Source organism: Oreochromis aureus, linkage group 6, assembly GCF_013358895.1.
Source record: "Oreochromis aureus strain Israel breed Guangdong linkage group 6, ZZ_aureus, whole genome shotgun sequence".
Taxonomy (NCBI): domain Eukaryota; kingdom Metazoa; phylum Chordata; class Actinopteri; order Cichliformes; family Cichlidae; genus Oreochromis; species Oreochromis aureus.
In genome coordinates, this window is record NC_052947.1 from 24,666,724 (window position 1) to 24,682,154 (window position 15,431).

Sequence of the window (15,431 nt, forward strand, 5' to 3'; positions counted from 1 at the left end):
TTCAGTCAGCTCCCTTCCCTAACCATGCGGTATTTACAGTAGTGCATGTGGGAAGAGGACTGTTTCCTGCCATGTGCCTCATGTTGGAGAAGTGTAAATAGCATCCCAAACTGATTATTCCAGATGGATTTGTGAAAACAGCTTATGTAAAACACTGAATCTGTTAGTGAAATGGACCTTTATAAGAGTGGAGAACATACCTCTACATTTGTGCAAAAATAAAATACAATAACACAAAGTTTCCAAACCACACCCACCGTTGAGCCGCCTTCTTTTGATCTCATAGGTAAAGTTTTTAAGTTATTTCAAGGTTGCAGTGCTGTTCTGTTGACAAAATCTGGTCACCGGTGCTGAGGCAGACATAAAAACACTGTTGGGATTGTAAATCAAAAAGTGACCTATTGTAAGTTACTTGTTTCTTTAAAATAAACACAGTTTTACTCCCATTAGTAACTAATTGTACGACCTGTTCCTCCTAAGCATTGCCTGAAAGCCATTGTCTTATAATTACTAGTTATCAATACAATATTAAAACTTACCCAGACCCACGTACCTGCACACATGCGTAAAATCTTTACATGTAAACATGATTTACACCCACTTAATATTTTATCCACATTTTCACACAGAATTTCAACACGTTGAACAGTGTTAGTTCATAAGTTAACGTAGCAAAATATTTTGATCACTATATAAAAATAAGGTTTGAAACTGAAGCTAGAGACTAGTATTAGCAAAAATGTCCAGATGTTGTTGGTCTAGTGACATCTAGAGGAAGGGTTTACATTTTATATACATAAAATTGATTTTCATGCTTTCCAGCAGTAGAAGAAGAAAAAAAAACATCTCCTTGCCTGTATTGTCGCTAAAATCGTAAAGTTTTCTATGAAGACCTTGAGGTAGCAATACAGGAAGCTGAGTCATGTGAAAAAGGGCGTCCCTCCTTGGATAACGAGCCTGCTCATTTACAGCCATGGTTCCAGATACTTTGTGTTTAAATGTTTAGCCTGAAGATGAAACAAGCTTTATTAATTGTTTAAAAATAATGAAAAAAATGTTCTTGGGTACATCAGTCTGTTTAGTAAATTTCATCCTAATTGCTGGTAGAAAAATAAAAACAACAGGACTGTGGCAAAAAACAATCACCATGATTTACTAATTAATATCTGCTAAGACTGTGGTTGTATAGATGTAACCCTGTGCATGTGTATAGACATAAACAAATATGAAACATTACAGTTTTACTGCTTTTAAGTCAGTAATGGGTCATCGCGGTCTCTGTGTCTTTTCTCATTGCTAGACCTGATTATCCTGTTCTTCCTGCTCTTTCTTGGGAATTATTTCTCCGTCAGTGTCATCTTTTGTCTAGCATGCTTATGAGTTAGCATTTCTTAAACTAAAAAGTTCAGAGAACATATGGTACTATTGTAAACAATGCTAGGACCTTTCCAATAATGTTCCAGCGTAGTAGGTGGCGTTTTCGCAGCTTATCGCTGCTTAATACCTGCCATAAAATGAAAGAACAACAAAAAGACAGACAGTAACTAGCTAGCAAATAGACACCAAACACAGAGGCTCTAAAACAGTCACAGTAAATCAAACAGGCTCATCATCACTCTTTCCTTAAACACACACACATTCACAAGTAATTTTGATTCAGTTGGCATTGTATCAGTGGCAGATGTTTGGCTCTGTCAGTCTTTTATCAGTTCTTCTGGTTGCATTTTCACTATCTGTTAAGTGTAATTGTTTGTTTTCCCACAGCCATGGCTTAAATGTTCTCTCTGCAGCTCTTTCCACTCGTATTTGGAGTGAAATTGGTTTGCCAAGAGGAGGTGAAAAACACTTTAAAAAGTTCAAATTTTCCACGGATACTGCAGTTGTTGTGTTGAATTATTTTGTCGCAATGATCATGTAGTGAAAATCAGGTATTCCAAATACTATGTGTTTCGAGCTGCAGAAAAGCTGTAAGAAGAAGAAAATTGACTGAAAGTAATTTAAATACATTTTCTATTTGATAAGTCCTGACTCTTAACACTAATCCATTTTAGACCTTACCTGAATCTAGAGCTACCTGTTATAGTGCCATCATCTGACAAGTAAGTGTTATTACAAAAGTTTTTTAACCTCATCTTTTAAAAGAAACCCATGTTAAGTTGATAGCTGGACTTCAAGAAGTAGAAATACACATTTTTTTTAACCCTAAAATTTGCACAATTTATTCATCAGATGAGGAAACTGCTTAAAACAGGCCTCTGGTGATTTATTAGTCTGTTTGTAACCTGCTAGTACTCTGGGGATTTTTAAAGATAAATTCATTGGTGTACATGAAATAGATTTTGCTGTTTAGATATTGAATTTATATATATGTTGTAAAGTTTTCCACATTTTTTAACACTCAAGAGTTAGGCCTCTAACCCGGAACTTATATTTCTTAACACTTTGATTCTCTATTGCCCAAGGAAGCTTATTAGTTACCTTTTTAACAACCAATTCTTTCTGAAGCTCCCAATTGATGCAACAGTGTCATCATGTGGGATCCTCTTATTTATTGGGATCGTGTCCTCTCACCAGTCTAGCACCTCACTGTAGGAGGAGAAGCTGTCACTAAATAAAGGTCAGACTGAACAGATGGCGGTAACCACATAAGGTGTCTCAGCTACATCTAGAGATTTCTGATTCCTGGCATAGTAGAGATAACACTTTGTATATAGCAATGCCATTATCAGTTCTGTTTATAGATGAAAAATTATTAGATCAGATCAACCTTTATGTGTGTGGATAAAAAAGTAAGCCTACATGGGTTTTTCAGCATTCGAACAGCTGTTTCTGGAATCTGAATGCTGTGTAGAAACAAATTTGAGAACCAGCTTCCATATGGTTCAAATGTAGGACTTTCATGACATTACTGTTTAGAAATTCACAAATGTCAGGACGTCACTATACTTGGAAGTATCCAATTGTTACGTTCCCCCCGAAGGGGTCTAGGCGTGCGAGTGAGGGGACCAGTAACAAATGGGTCCGGAAACAGAATGAAAAGGAAAACACACAGAGTTGTTCTATAATAATATAGTTTTATTACAAATAATATAGTTTTATCACAAACGACATTAACTTAAAGAGCCGGCAACGCCGTTTTACCAATAATGCCAAAGAAACAACAGAATCACTCGCAGCAACAAAAGACAAAAAACTACTAAACAATAAAGGGAGGCACTTCCCACACTTCTTACTTTACTCCTCACCACGGGGAGACACTCTCAGGGCCCACAAGCCCGTCTACTGACTACTCAGAAGGAGGCTGTCTGTCCAAGACCTAGCACAAAAACCGTGTAGAGCCACCGAGGGAAAAACCACCCTGCTCACAGCTCATCCCCAGCTTAAATAGCCTCAGAGGCGGTGTTGGGTAAGTTACTTTAAATTAGTAACTTAGTTACATTACTAGTTACTTCTCTAAAAAAAGTAACTCAGTTACTTCAAGTTACTCGTTACTTTCAAAGTAACTAGTTACTAGGGAAAGTAACTTTGGTTTTACTCAGAATTCTCTTGTTAATGTGTTGCTTCCGTAACTGGATACCCAGCCAGATTGCCAGTCTTCTAGCTTGCTTACTTGCCACAAGTGCGCTGTGCCACCTACCAACAGAAAGGAAAAAATAATGTGCACATTTCCACGAGAGAAATCCCACGCCTGGACCGTCGTTGACCGCCGCCATGATTCTAGCCTGCTTTTTACATCCAACACAAAAACTGCAGTCGTGGTGCTTTTGATTGTACTCAGAACTTGGAAATTCTGCCTTCTGAATAGGAAGATGTAGGTAACACCAGACTGCAGATGAGCTGCATACAGAGCTGGACTGGGACAAAAAAAAATCGTCCCGGCATTTTGACTAGAGACCGCCCACCATTATAGGAAAAATCATAAAGCTTTTGAATGAAAATAAACACTGTTGTGACAGTGATGTGCACTGTTCTGATGGTATGTATCAATCTATCAATTGTTTGTTGTAAGACTCAGATAATTATTTTTTTAAAAGCGAGACATTTTAAATGAGAATAATAAAGAAAAGTATTTCCTTGTGCCCCCTTTCCCTGTTAATGCCCTACCTGCCCCCTGGCAACACTTTGCTTGACCCGCCCCTGCACAGTTACCAGCTGTCAGCTACGTAGAAAAGGATCCTGGTGTTATTTGTCTCTCAGAAACAGTTCATAACTTCCCTTCAACTCATCCATGTCACCTAAAAGGTAAACCTGTTTCTACATCACCTGTTCAGCTCTGATGATTCAGTAAGGACATCTCCTGGTTTCATCTTCATGTTTCCTCTCACCAGATGACCAAACCGATATCATGACCAGCAGCTTTACAGCTGTGGCTCCAGCAAACATCAGCTGATACTAGAAATTAATATTAAATAAATTCTAACAACAGCTGATCAAGCTTAAACGTGCTGCTGTTGTTTAACGCGACATCCGCTGGTTTCCTCTTTCTGGCGCAAAGTGGGCGATAAATAAACAAGAGAGAAAAGCCGATCAGCTGATCATTGATCAGTTTCGTGATTGAAGTAGAAACAGGAGAGGAGAGAATGAGAGAAGAAGAGGCAGCTGTGCAGCTTCAGCTTTGTGTCCTTTTCATTGTAGCTGAAGTCCGGGACAAACTGTGTTCCTTTTCACCTCAGTACGAAACGCGTAATATTTTCTCTGAATACCAGACGATTCTGTTTTTACGGACGGTTGGCAACTCTAATAATTAACCGTATGAACAAAATAAAGTTCAACATCAGTAACATAGCACCCACCCAGCTGTATAGAAACTCCGTCATGCTAGCTAGCACGCAGTACGAAAATAAACTCCACCTAAACTTGGTTTATATCTGACTCCGATAGACTGCAGGTCATAACTTCTTACCTGAAGTTCAGTTCACCTGACGCCGGACCCGGCGCTTCGGGTCTCTCCTCTTGCCTCCTTTTCCTTCATCCACCTGCTGGCTTCCACCACTTGCTAATGTTATTGAATCTGTGGAAGCTCCGCGATATCCACCACACGAAGTAACGAGCCTATCTAAATCCCAGTAACGAGTAACGCGTTCCTGGTTTTGGCATAATAACTAGTTACCGTGCTCGTTACCACAATAATAACGTAGTTACTGTAACGCGTTACTTAATAACGCGTTAGTCCCAACACTGCTCAGAGGTGATTGCTGACTGGAGTCAGGTGGGAAACGAGGCTAATCAAGAGCAGCTGTGTCCTGGGGAGAGAGGAGAGTGAGAGAGACAGAGGGGGTAGGCGTGGCAAGAGGGGAGGAGGCGGGGTGAACGGGCAAACACCCCACCCACACACTCCCACAGCCTCACAGGATGTAACACCAATCACAATAGATTGGACAGTTTAGCAACCATTCACACCCATAGGAGTGGAGCAATTTAGAGTTGCCAGTTAACCTAACTTCACGTCTTTGGACTGTGGGAGGAAGCCGGCGTACCTGGAGAGAACATGTAAACTTTACACAGAAAGACCCCTAATGGTGGAACTGAATTCAGGACCTTCTTCCTGTAAAGCAACAGTGCTAACCACCATGCCACTGTGCTGCCTTTAACCAGACCCATTTCATTGATTTAGAGCTCATGTCCAACTCCTAAATTTTATTCTTGGACTCAAAGTTTTTATGATTCACTGTTCAAAATAATCTTTATGAGCCTGGGTGGAACCCCTCATCTCAGCGCTTGTATAACAAGACCTTTCAGCTCCCATCCCCCTCCTTTTTCAAGTCAGCATTCCTCTCTTGGCTAGTGCTTGTAAACAAAAGATTTGAACAGCAGGTAGGTGGGGGTTCTCTGCTCACATCTCCCACTGCGTGCCAGAGATGGCCAAATTGAGGATATCTGCTATCACTGACATCATGTCAGACCAAGAAAATAAAAAACAAACTGAACGTTTAGAGCAATCTGAAGTTTGTGAATTGGGCTAGTAGGGGTTACTTGTAACTTGTACTTGTACTTGTTGACCTCATTATTTGAAATCCTAGCATGTTTAGCACGTGCTTCCATGACTGTAACATGTGCAAATATATAGCATAAAATAAGAAACAAACTTAAGCTGAAGGGAGCAGGTTTGTAAAGATGTTTCACTTCTTACTCAAGAGGCTTCTTCATTTCTAGAAGCTGATGGGGAGTCCCATATCTTTAATGCTGTCTTCCTCTTACCACAGAAGTTGGAGCTGGAAGTCACATTTCTCAGACCATGTTACAGTTGTAGTCGGAAAAGCAAGGAAAAACAGCGGTAGAGCCAAGGATGCTCAAAAACACCGCTGCAACACGTCCACGGATAGTCGGCTCAATGCTCTACAGTGGCATCGCAGATTACAGGATTTTACCGCCTTCCTACTGTTTTTCTGCACCGCTGCCATCTTGGATTATAAATGGGGTTGGTGTGTCTTCTCCCAACTTTCTGTTTGGAAATCTGGAGAAGGCATTCCAGCTAACAATTCAAAATGCAGGATTTCTGATGCTGGAACCCAGCATAACCCCTAGTGAGGTGGTCCCCTTGGATGTGGTCCTGAGAGTCGTTGACCCAACCTGTCATTATCTGAATTATGGGAATTTATGGTCCAGAAACTGCTGTAAGTCTAAGGATAGCCCGTATACCTGCAGAGAGCTCTGTTGTCAGATGGAGGCAGTGTACAAAGTATGCAGTTCAGCCAGTCATCACAGGAAGGGTGCTCAACTCTCAGGACCACCTCCAAGGAGAAGACCCATTAAGACTAATATGAGCTGGATGACTGAGAACATGCTCAGATAAGAAGAAGTATAACTGATTTTCTTTTAATAAAATTCCTGTTTTTATTTTTATGCAAACAGGAACAAATAAGAACAAATAAGCTTAATGTTCAACTGAAGCACTGTTTGTCAACTCTTGCACAATGCACCATTTGCCAAGTTGCATAACAAATCATTGAGAAACAATACTGGTAGACCAGAAAACCAAAACAACAACTCAACTGTGCTGTTCCCTAATAGAATGGGGAAATTTGCAAAACCTGTCACGTTGCCTCATCTAACATGTTAAATATTGGTTCAGTTGGAAGCCTAGTGCTGAATATGGGCCACATTATCCATTTATTCACAGGCATCTGGATGACCTCTGCATCCGTCAATGGAGGGATTAGAAAACTGCAGTGGTTCAAAGTGGATTCAAACAGCAATGGCAGTGATGCTCCTTCACAGTTTTATGTCCAGGATGTCCCTACTTTCAGCCATAACCAGTACAGTCTACTTACTGCTCAGATTAACTGCCCACCTCCTGGAGCTAGGTACAGTTAAATAACTGTGGCAACATCTCACTGCAACACATCAAACTACACTCATGATGTTCCGTTTGGGCTCACTGACTTCACAAATATTATTGTGCAAACACCTCACATTCCCATGATGATACCTGGAACAGTTAAAGAAAAAAAAAACTTTCAGATTTTAAGAAGGTTGCCATAAATTGTGAGGTAGACAAAGCTGTTTGAATTTAGCTGAAGTTTAGCAGACGTAATCAATAACCACGTGACATTAATTTCACTATTTTTGACACATGACAATTATGTTGACAATGTAGGTTCCAGTCACACAGAGACCTGTCCATGACCATCTGGCAACCATCAGTTGTGCAGGAAAAATATGTATCTTCCAATCGGTTGTTAGTGGTTGCTGGAGATTGACGCCAGTTGCTAATCCAAGTCACACAGGCTTTCAGACCTGTCAGTGACGCCCTGGTGAGCACCTGCTGCTAAGGAAAATGTATATTCTCTAACCAGTTGGCAAAAACCTTCTCGTGATTGCTCTGGTTACTAGCAAATTGTTGTAGTCATGGTTTTAATTGAATGACAGACTTATAGAGAAGTCCATTAAACTGAGTTTAGCTTTAGCGAAACTGAAAAATGGGATTGTTCACTTTAGTGCTTTTACTTTGAAGATGAAACCTTCTATATTTCCCATTTGCATTCCACTTATCAAGTTGTTCTACCACTGAGCTTATAATTAAAAAGTATTTGCAAACAAGCATGAAAAACTACAGAAACCATGCCAATCTGCTAGCAACCAAAACAATAACTAGGAAGTTTTTGATGGAGTGCCTTCTTTGCAACTGATTTTTACCCAGCGACAGCCAGCAACATTCAAAAATCATTGTTAAACAGTTGGGGAATACACATTTTCCCAGAGCAACCGCTGGTTTTTATCAAGTCAAGTCATGTCAAGTCAATTGGCTTTATTGTCCAAACATGTGCAGTGGTACAGTACACATTGAAATGAGACAACGTTCCTCCAAAACCATTGTGCTACATATGACATAAAACAGACATTTAACACAGCACTACATAAAGAGCAATATACAAAAATTGAAAAGACACAAGACAGTGGAGACACAACAGTGCAATAGAAATGTGCAAAAGACTGAACATTGTGCTAAAAGTAATTTGGTATATGAAGGTATATGTGTGTGTGTGTGTGTATGAGATTGTGCAGATAAGTACTTGGTAGTGACGTGTATGAAGGTAAGTGTGTGTGTGTGTGTCAGTCCAGTCACTGGGTGTTCAGGAGTCAAACAGCTTGGGGGAAAAAACTGTTTCGCAGCTGCTCAGGACGCTCTTGATTGTCCCTCTGTAGAAGGTGAGGAGACTGGATGGTGGGAGATGGGCTTTTCTTAGCTTCCGTAGAAAGTAGAGACGCTGTTGGGCCTTCTTAGTTATGGAGCTGGTGTTAAGGGACCAGGAGAAGTTTTCTGTCAGGTAGACACCAAGGAATCTGGTGCTCTTGATGACCTCCACAGAGGATCTGTCAATGTTAAGTGGACAGTGATCTCTCCGTGCTCTCCTGAAGTCAACAACCGTCTTTTATGTTTTGTCCACATTCAGAGACAGGTTGTTGACTCTACACCAATCCATTAGCTGTTGCACCTTCTCTCTCTATGCTTTTCGTCATTCTTGCTAATGAGACCCACCACAGTCATGTCATCGGCAAACTTGATGATGTGGTTCGAACTGTGCAGCCCAGCAGGCCGTTTTCCAATCGGGTGCTAAGGAATCACACCCGATGTCTCAGGCAGCTCTTAATCAATGTGCATTGCAATGTCATGTGAGAAACCATAGTAGTGTAAGTAAAATTTAGGTTTTTCAAACCGTTAGACTAGCTAGCTTAAGACTGGGTAAAATAAGCCCAGTCAACTGCTTCCTGCCTGTGGAAAATGGTGAAAATGCTTATAAGGAAAAAGTTTGGTACTGCCACTAATGTCATCACAAAAATATTTCTATGAGCAAACTAATAAAAGTAGGAAGCTAAAATTTGTCTGTTTTTCTAATGAAAAATGGGTCATTACCCTGGATTTTTTTTCAGGAATTTTCATTTATTTTGAATTTTCTGCAAAGATCGAAAAATCACTCGATCTTTGCAGGATGACTCACTCAATGCCTGCCAGGTGTTCTAGAAAAACTGTGTCAGTTCTCAGTTTTATAGCTCTAAAAGCAGATTTACAGTGAGCAAAGGATTGCCGTTTGTGAACTAGTATTGATGCTACTGGCTTACCAGTTGAGAAATTGCATGAGTCATAGAGATCATAGAGAGCCCTGTCAGATTGTTGAATGAGGTCTGCAGGACAGCAGAACCTATCCTCTTGCGTTTTAATACTGCATATCTAGCCTCGGGGAAAGGCATGGCCACTGACTCGGTGACACCCGTGACTCACACTGACTTCCATGAAGATCAGTATTTCAGGTTTCTCTGCCAAGCTCTTAATACCTCTGGTATTGTTTAGTGAATATTCAGACCTCTTGTGGTTACAGGAAAATGAAGGAGAAAGCCCTGCAACTGAGCACGGGCAACACCTGAGAGACACATGTTTTTATTTTCCCACTTGCTGAAATCATGAAGATGAGACACTGGAGGCCAAAGATAAAGTATTCCACATGGTTCATGCATTTCTTTGAACATAAACAAGCTGGGGCTCCTGCAATCTCCAGCAGGGAAAGAGAAGAGCCAGGTGTTTACCTTACTATGCAGAAGTAAGTAGTAAGTAAGTAAGTAAAATTTATTTATATAGCACATTTCACAGATAAAAATCACAAAGTGATTTTGTGTGGGAGACCCCCTGGGGAAACCTTTGTCCCCGACACATGGAACTCATGGCTTCTTGGTGTCTCTACTCACACAGAGAGAGCAGGAATAGCCTCTAGTCCCCCTTGCTGCACCCCTGGAGTGGATAAGTGGTAATGGATAGATGAATGGTATGATCAAAAAGTTGCCTAACTGCATTCAGATTTACGTCAATTTAAATTTACCCACTCTGTTGTTCATAATGATGTCCTTGTGCAGTTTTTCCTCTTCATTGGAAATAATTCTTTGATTGTCTGTATATATTTGCTCTCAACTGTATTAAAGGTGCAACCCTTTAACTTGACTTTAATCTTGGGGAAAATTGCAGGGAGCCAAGTGGTGTGGGCAGTAAAGGACAAAACAACCCCCCCCCCCCCAACCTCCTGCCTTTTCAATTAATTGCTGTAAAGTTGTTGAGTCATAGCTGGAAACCCAACAGTTGTCACATGTAACTGTCCTCCATGTAAAGCTTTAACCCACAAGTTAAGGTCTGCTGTCTACATGACTGAGGTCACTGTTAAATGTACACCTGTGCAAGTGGTCAGAAGAGGACTTCCATCGACTTGTGTTGTCCACATTTATCTGCAGAATGATTCACTTTTGTGTGTCTTTTATAGCTCTTCCTGCTTCTGCAAGCTATTCGCACATATATACTGACTGTAAAATAGAAGTGAAACAGAAAAGACCACATGTTTGTACGGTGTGGTAAAGAACTCTCAAAGCAGCTTCTTTCTCACTTGCATAAGGGAGGTTTGTTTTGTTTTTGTTTTTTTTAATTAGCATGCTTGCAGGAGTGAAGAAATGCTCAGCACTTTATTTGGTGTATGGCCATGCCTTTTTTACAGGTGTCTTAGTGGAACACAAATGCTCTAAAACCAATTGGGCTTCTCCACAAACATTAATGCTGTGACATTACTGATACAAGGTGACTCAGCACATTTTTTTGTGAAAAAGTGATGTCAATGCTGTCCCTGTGGCTGTAATGCTATAACTGCAAGTTGTGCACAAACCTCAGCATAATCAATGTTACTGAAAGGAGGAAACAAGGACAAACAGGTGAACTTCTTAAGACCTCACTGAGGTTTAATGTGGGCTGAGGCGTATTTTGAAATCCCCCTGGAAGGTAGGGTTGTATCAAAACATTTTTGGTACCATTTGTTTCTTATTGTTTACAGATATTCTCACTGCCATTTAGATTTTGCTTTGTAAGTGATAATCTTCTTGATAATCTCAGAGATGAATAATAATTAATGAAAAAAGGTGAGTTAAGAAGAAAAAATCTGTGCTTCATGGGAAACCCTGAGTAGCCTAGCCCTATTGCAACATAACTAAGGGAGGATTCAGGGTACCTGATCCAGCACTAACTATAAGCTCTGTCAAAAAAAAAAAAAAGTTTTAAGGCTAATCCTAAAAATAGAGATGTGTCTGTCTTCCAAATCCAAACTGGGATCAGATTCCACAGAAGAGGCTGAAGGCTTCAACTTCTAATTTTAGAGATATTGCGCAAAATGCATGAAAGAAGCCATTCATATTTGTTTAACATACGCATTGAATGACATATCCTGATCAATCCCTTGGAGTGTTACTGGAGGCCAAGGTAATGCAACCCAGGTAAGCATCTAGTTAGAAACTATATTTCTAAGATCTATAATCTAGAATTTAGAAGCAGGAAATTAGAGGTCTTTATGTCTTTAAGAAATTCCTGCAGTTTAATTGGTGTGTCTTATCTAGATTTATGGAAAGATAAAGCTGGGTGTCATCTGCATAGCAGTAAAAATGTATGCTATGCCTTTTAATGATAGTGACTTAGGGAAGCATGCATAATGTGAACAGAAGGGATCGTAGCATGGAACCCTATGGAACTCTATAATTAACTTGTAGTATGTGAAGAGGACTCTCTGATGAGATAACCAAAAATTGGAGTCTGTTAGATAGACATGATTCAAACCACGGCAGTGCAGTACCTTTAAAACCTACAGCATGCTCTAATCGCTGTAATAAAATATTATGGTCAACATCAAACGCTGAACTGAGGGCTATCACGACAAGCAGAGATAAGAGTCCACTGTCAGCGACCATAAGAATATAATTTGCAACTTTCACTAAAGCTCCCAAAATGTTGATTCTGTTCGTCTGAACGTAGCGTTTTCAGTGGGAGAAATGTTTCGTCATCCATCAACAGGACTTCTTCACCTTATAAACAGTACATTTGCATAATGAGCAGAACTAGCACCACTGACTAACAATGGGCTGTAAGGTCAGTTTTAGCCCATTGTTAGTCAATTAGTCAGTTTCAATTTGCATGAGTCAATTTGCATTTGTCATGAGTACCAATCACAGCAGCGTATGATGGTGTAAGATGTACCCTTCCTCAATTCAGAGATCGTCTTGGCCTTTTCACAAATCCCTGCTCAAACCAACATTCGTTCCTTTCCAGGATGTGTACATTCCCAACATAAAAGAGTAGCCACTGGTCTGTAGATGTTAATAGGCTGCGAAGTCCTGGCCTGACAAGTTAGCTCTCTGTGCTGTACCATCCGCTTAGCCAGAGGTTGTTGGGTTGCCCTGATGTATAAATGTGGTGGGGCGTGGTCTGCGGTGCCGTGCAGGGAGGGCGGACGCACCTGCATGGCATCCTTAATCACGCCTGCCGAGTTAAAAACACGGGGACTCAGGGGTTGGTGTGTGTTGTGGTGTGATGTGATTTAAATAAAATGGCTCAAAACTGTGACCCGTGGACTCGCCGTGCCGTATTCATACCACACTGGTGCTGAAACCCAGGAGGCGGCACGCGGGTCCTTACCGGAGCCAGGGAAGAGAGGAGCTAGCCCAGAGGGTGGCCGAAATGGCGGCCGCCCAGTGGGAGCAAGCGGCGGAGGTGCGTCGCCAGCAGGAAGAGCTGCGGGACCAGACCGAGCGCAACCTGTAGAGGATTGGGGATCTGGTGGTGCTGCTCTGGGCCTGGGCGCCACCCCCACAGGTGTGTCCCGACAGCAGTGAAGTGGTGGAGGAGCCGCGTGAGGCACCTCAGCAGCCGGAGGTGGCAGATGAGGCGCGCGAGGATCTGCGCCTGCTGGAGGAGGGGGAACAGCCAGGTGAAGGGCTGCTCCTGCCGGGAGCGGTGGAGGAGCCGCTCTAACCGGAGGCGGTGGACGAGGTACGCGAGGGTCTGCGCCGGCTGGAGGAAGAGGAGCAGCGTGAGGGGCTGCTTGAGCCAGGAGCGGCAGCGGCGGTGACGGAGGAGCCACGCGAGGGGCTGCTCGAGCCGGGAGTCTCGAAGTCTTCTCTTCACAGTTGAAACTGAGACTTGCTTACTATGACCACTATTAAGTGGTGCATGAAACTGTTGTACTGTGAGCCCCCTGTCACGCAAGCTGTTAACTCAGAAACTTGTCCTCTGATTCAGTTGTAGCTTTGGGTCTACCAGACCTCTTCCTGTCAGAGTTTGCCCCAGTTTCTGAGTACCTTTTGGTGGTGAGGGAAGTTGTAGTCACTGACACTGACTTTCTTTGTAATTTCTCTGTAGTAAAGATCTACATTGTGATGCGATGGTCCGTCTCGCTTCCATTGTTACTTGCCTTTTTCCCGCCATTTTTGTAGGAACACACTACTTTCTGCAGCCTAAGGAGCTTGGAAAGAAAAGCGTCTGGACTTCTTTAAGTTGCTTGAAGACGTTTCACCTCTCATCCGAGAAGCTTCTTCAGTTCTAGGGTCAAGTCCCAGATTTAAGCCTGTGGGAGTATCCCCCCGAGAGGGACAAAAGGACCCCCTAATGATCCTCTACCTAAAGATGGCCGCTCACAGTGAACATAAATGGCTTCTTTTACTCCTCTTTTACTGTTCAACTGATGCTCACAAGGGTATGGTACCACAGTGTATTCCAACACTGCTTTTATTCAGACAGAGGGGTTTGTTAGTAATCCAGAAAAGTTGGAACACCTGTAGGAATTAGTAGCACCATCTTTCAAGGCTTGATCAACCTCCATTCCTGCAGAACAGCTTTAAATTGTTAACACATTTTGAGTTCCCTGAAAAAGGCCTTTTTGTTTAATTCTGAAATGTACATTTTTTTCTGTTTTGGGTAACCTTACCTTTTTTTTAAACCTCCGGCAGTTTGTACCACTTTGTACCATTTCAAGCTGGTCTGGACTTGTTTAAGTTTCTTGAAGACATTTCACCTCTCATCTGAGAAGCTTCTTCAGTTCTAACAGCAAATGGTGGAGAGTCCCAGATTTTTGGATGGGACTATGGGAGTGTCCCCCAAGGGGGTCATGGACCCCCTTTTGATCCTTTACATAATCACCAAGCCAAGGTGTGAAAACGGGTGTGGGTCACAATCAGCCAAGGTTTCGGGTGAAACCATTGTGAAACCTAGCCCCACCCTATCACGTGATTTCCTGAGGTCAAATAGCCCAGGATGTGAGTGGGCGTTAAGGCGTCTGGGAAGGGATCTCAAAACGGGATTATAGATGGCAGACAGTTGGTGTTGTAAGCCACCCCCTCTGTTCAAAGATTAGTGAAAGATGGCTTCTTTCACTCCTGTTTTAAACCATCTGTCTTCTCTGTCCAAAATGTGAACATTGGCATCCTCGAAAGAGTGATCTTTGTACTTTAGATGCAGATGGACAGCCGAGTCTTGTCCGATCGAGATGGCTCTTCTATGTTGTGCCAGGTGAAACATCTTCAAGAAACTTAAAGTGCTTGGACTTTTCTTTCCAAGCTCCCTGGACCAAGACCATGCTTTGTTTGGTTGAGATCAGATCAGGTGACTTAATTGGCCATTGAAGAATATCCTTTTTTTTTTTTTGCCTGGAGAAACTTTCGGGTTTGTACCATAAAGCTCTGTACATTCAGTTTTGCAGCATTTGGTTGAATCAGCAAAGAGTATGGTCCTTTCTTTTTCTATTGGCAGTCACATGATCAATAACTAATAGTGATCAATAATTGGAAGCCACAAATGACTGCGCCACCACACTGCCTCGACCATGTTTGACAGATGATGTAATATGCTTCATTAAGAACTGTTTCTCTCATTGTGCATGCTTTTGTCTTTGCATCATTCTGGTACAAGTTCATCTTGGTTTCTGTCCAAAGATTTTTTTTACATTTTTATTGTGCAGGTTTTTGTGTTTTTTGGGAAATTCTAATCTGACCTTCCTGCTGCTGAGTATAACCAGTGGTTTGCACCTTGCTGTAAACCCCCTTTATTTTAAGGTGTTTGTTAATATTAGACTTTGACAATGACACCTCCTTAAGTTTTTGATTTGATTATATGATTTTTTTTTAAATAGTGCAAATACTTT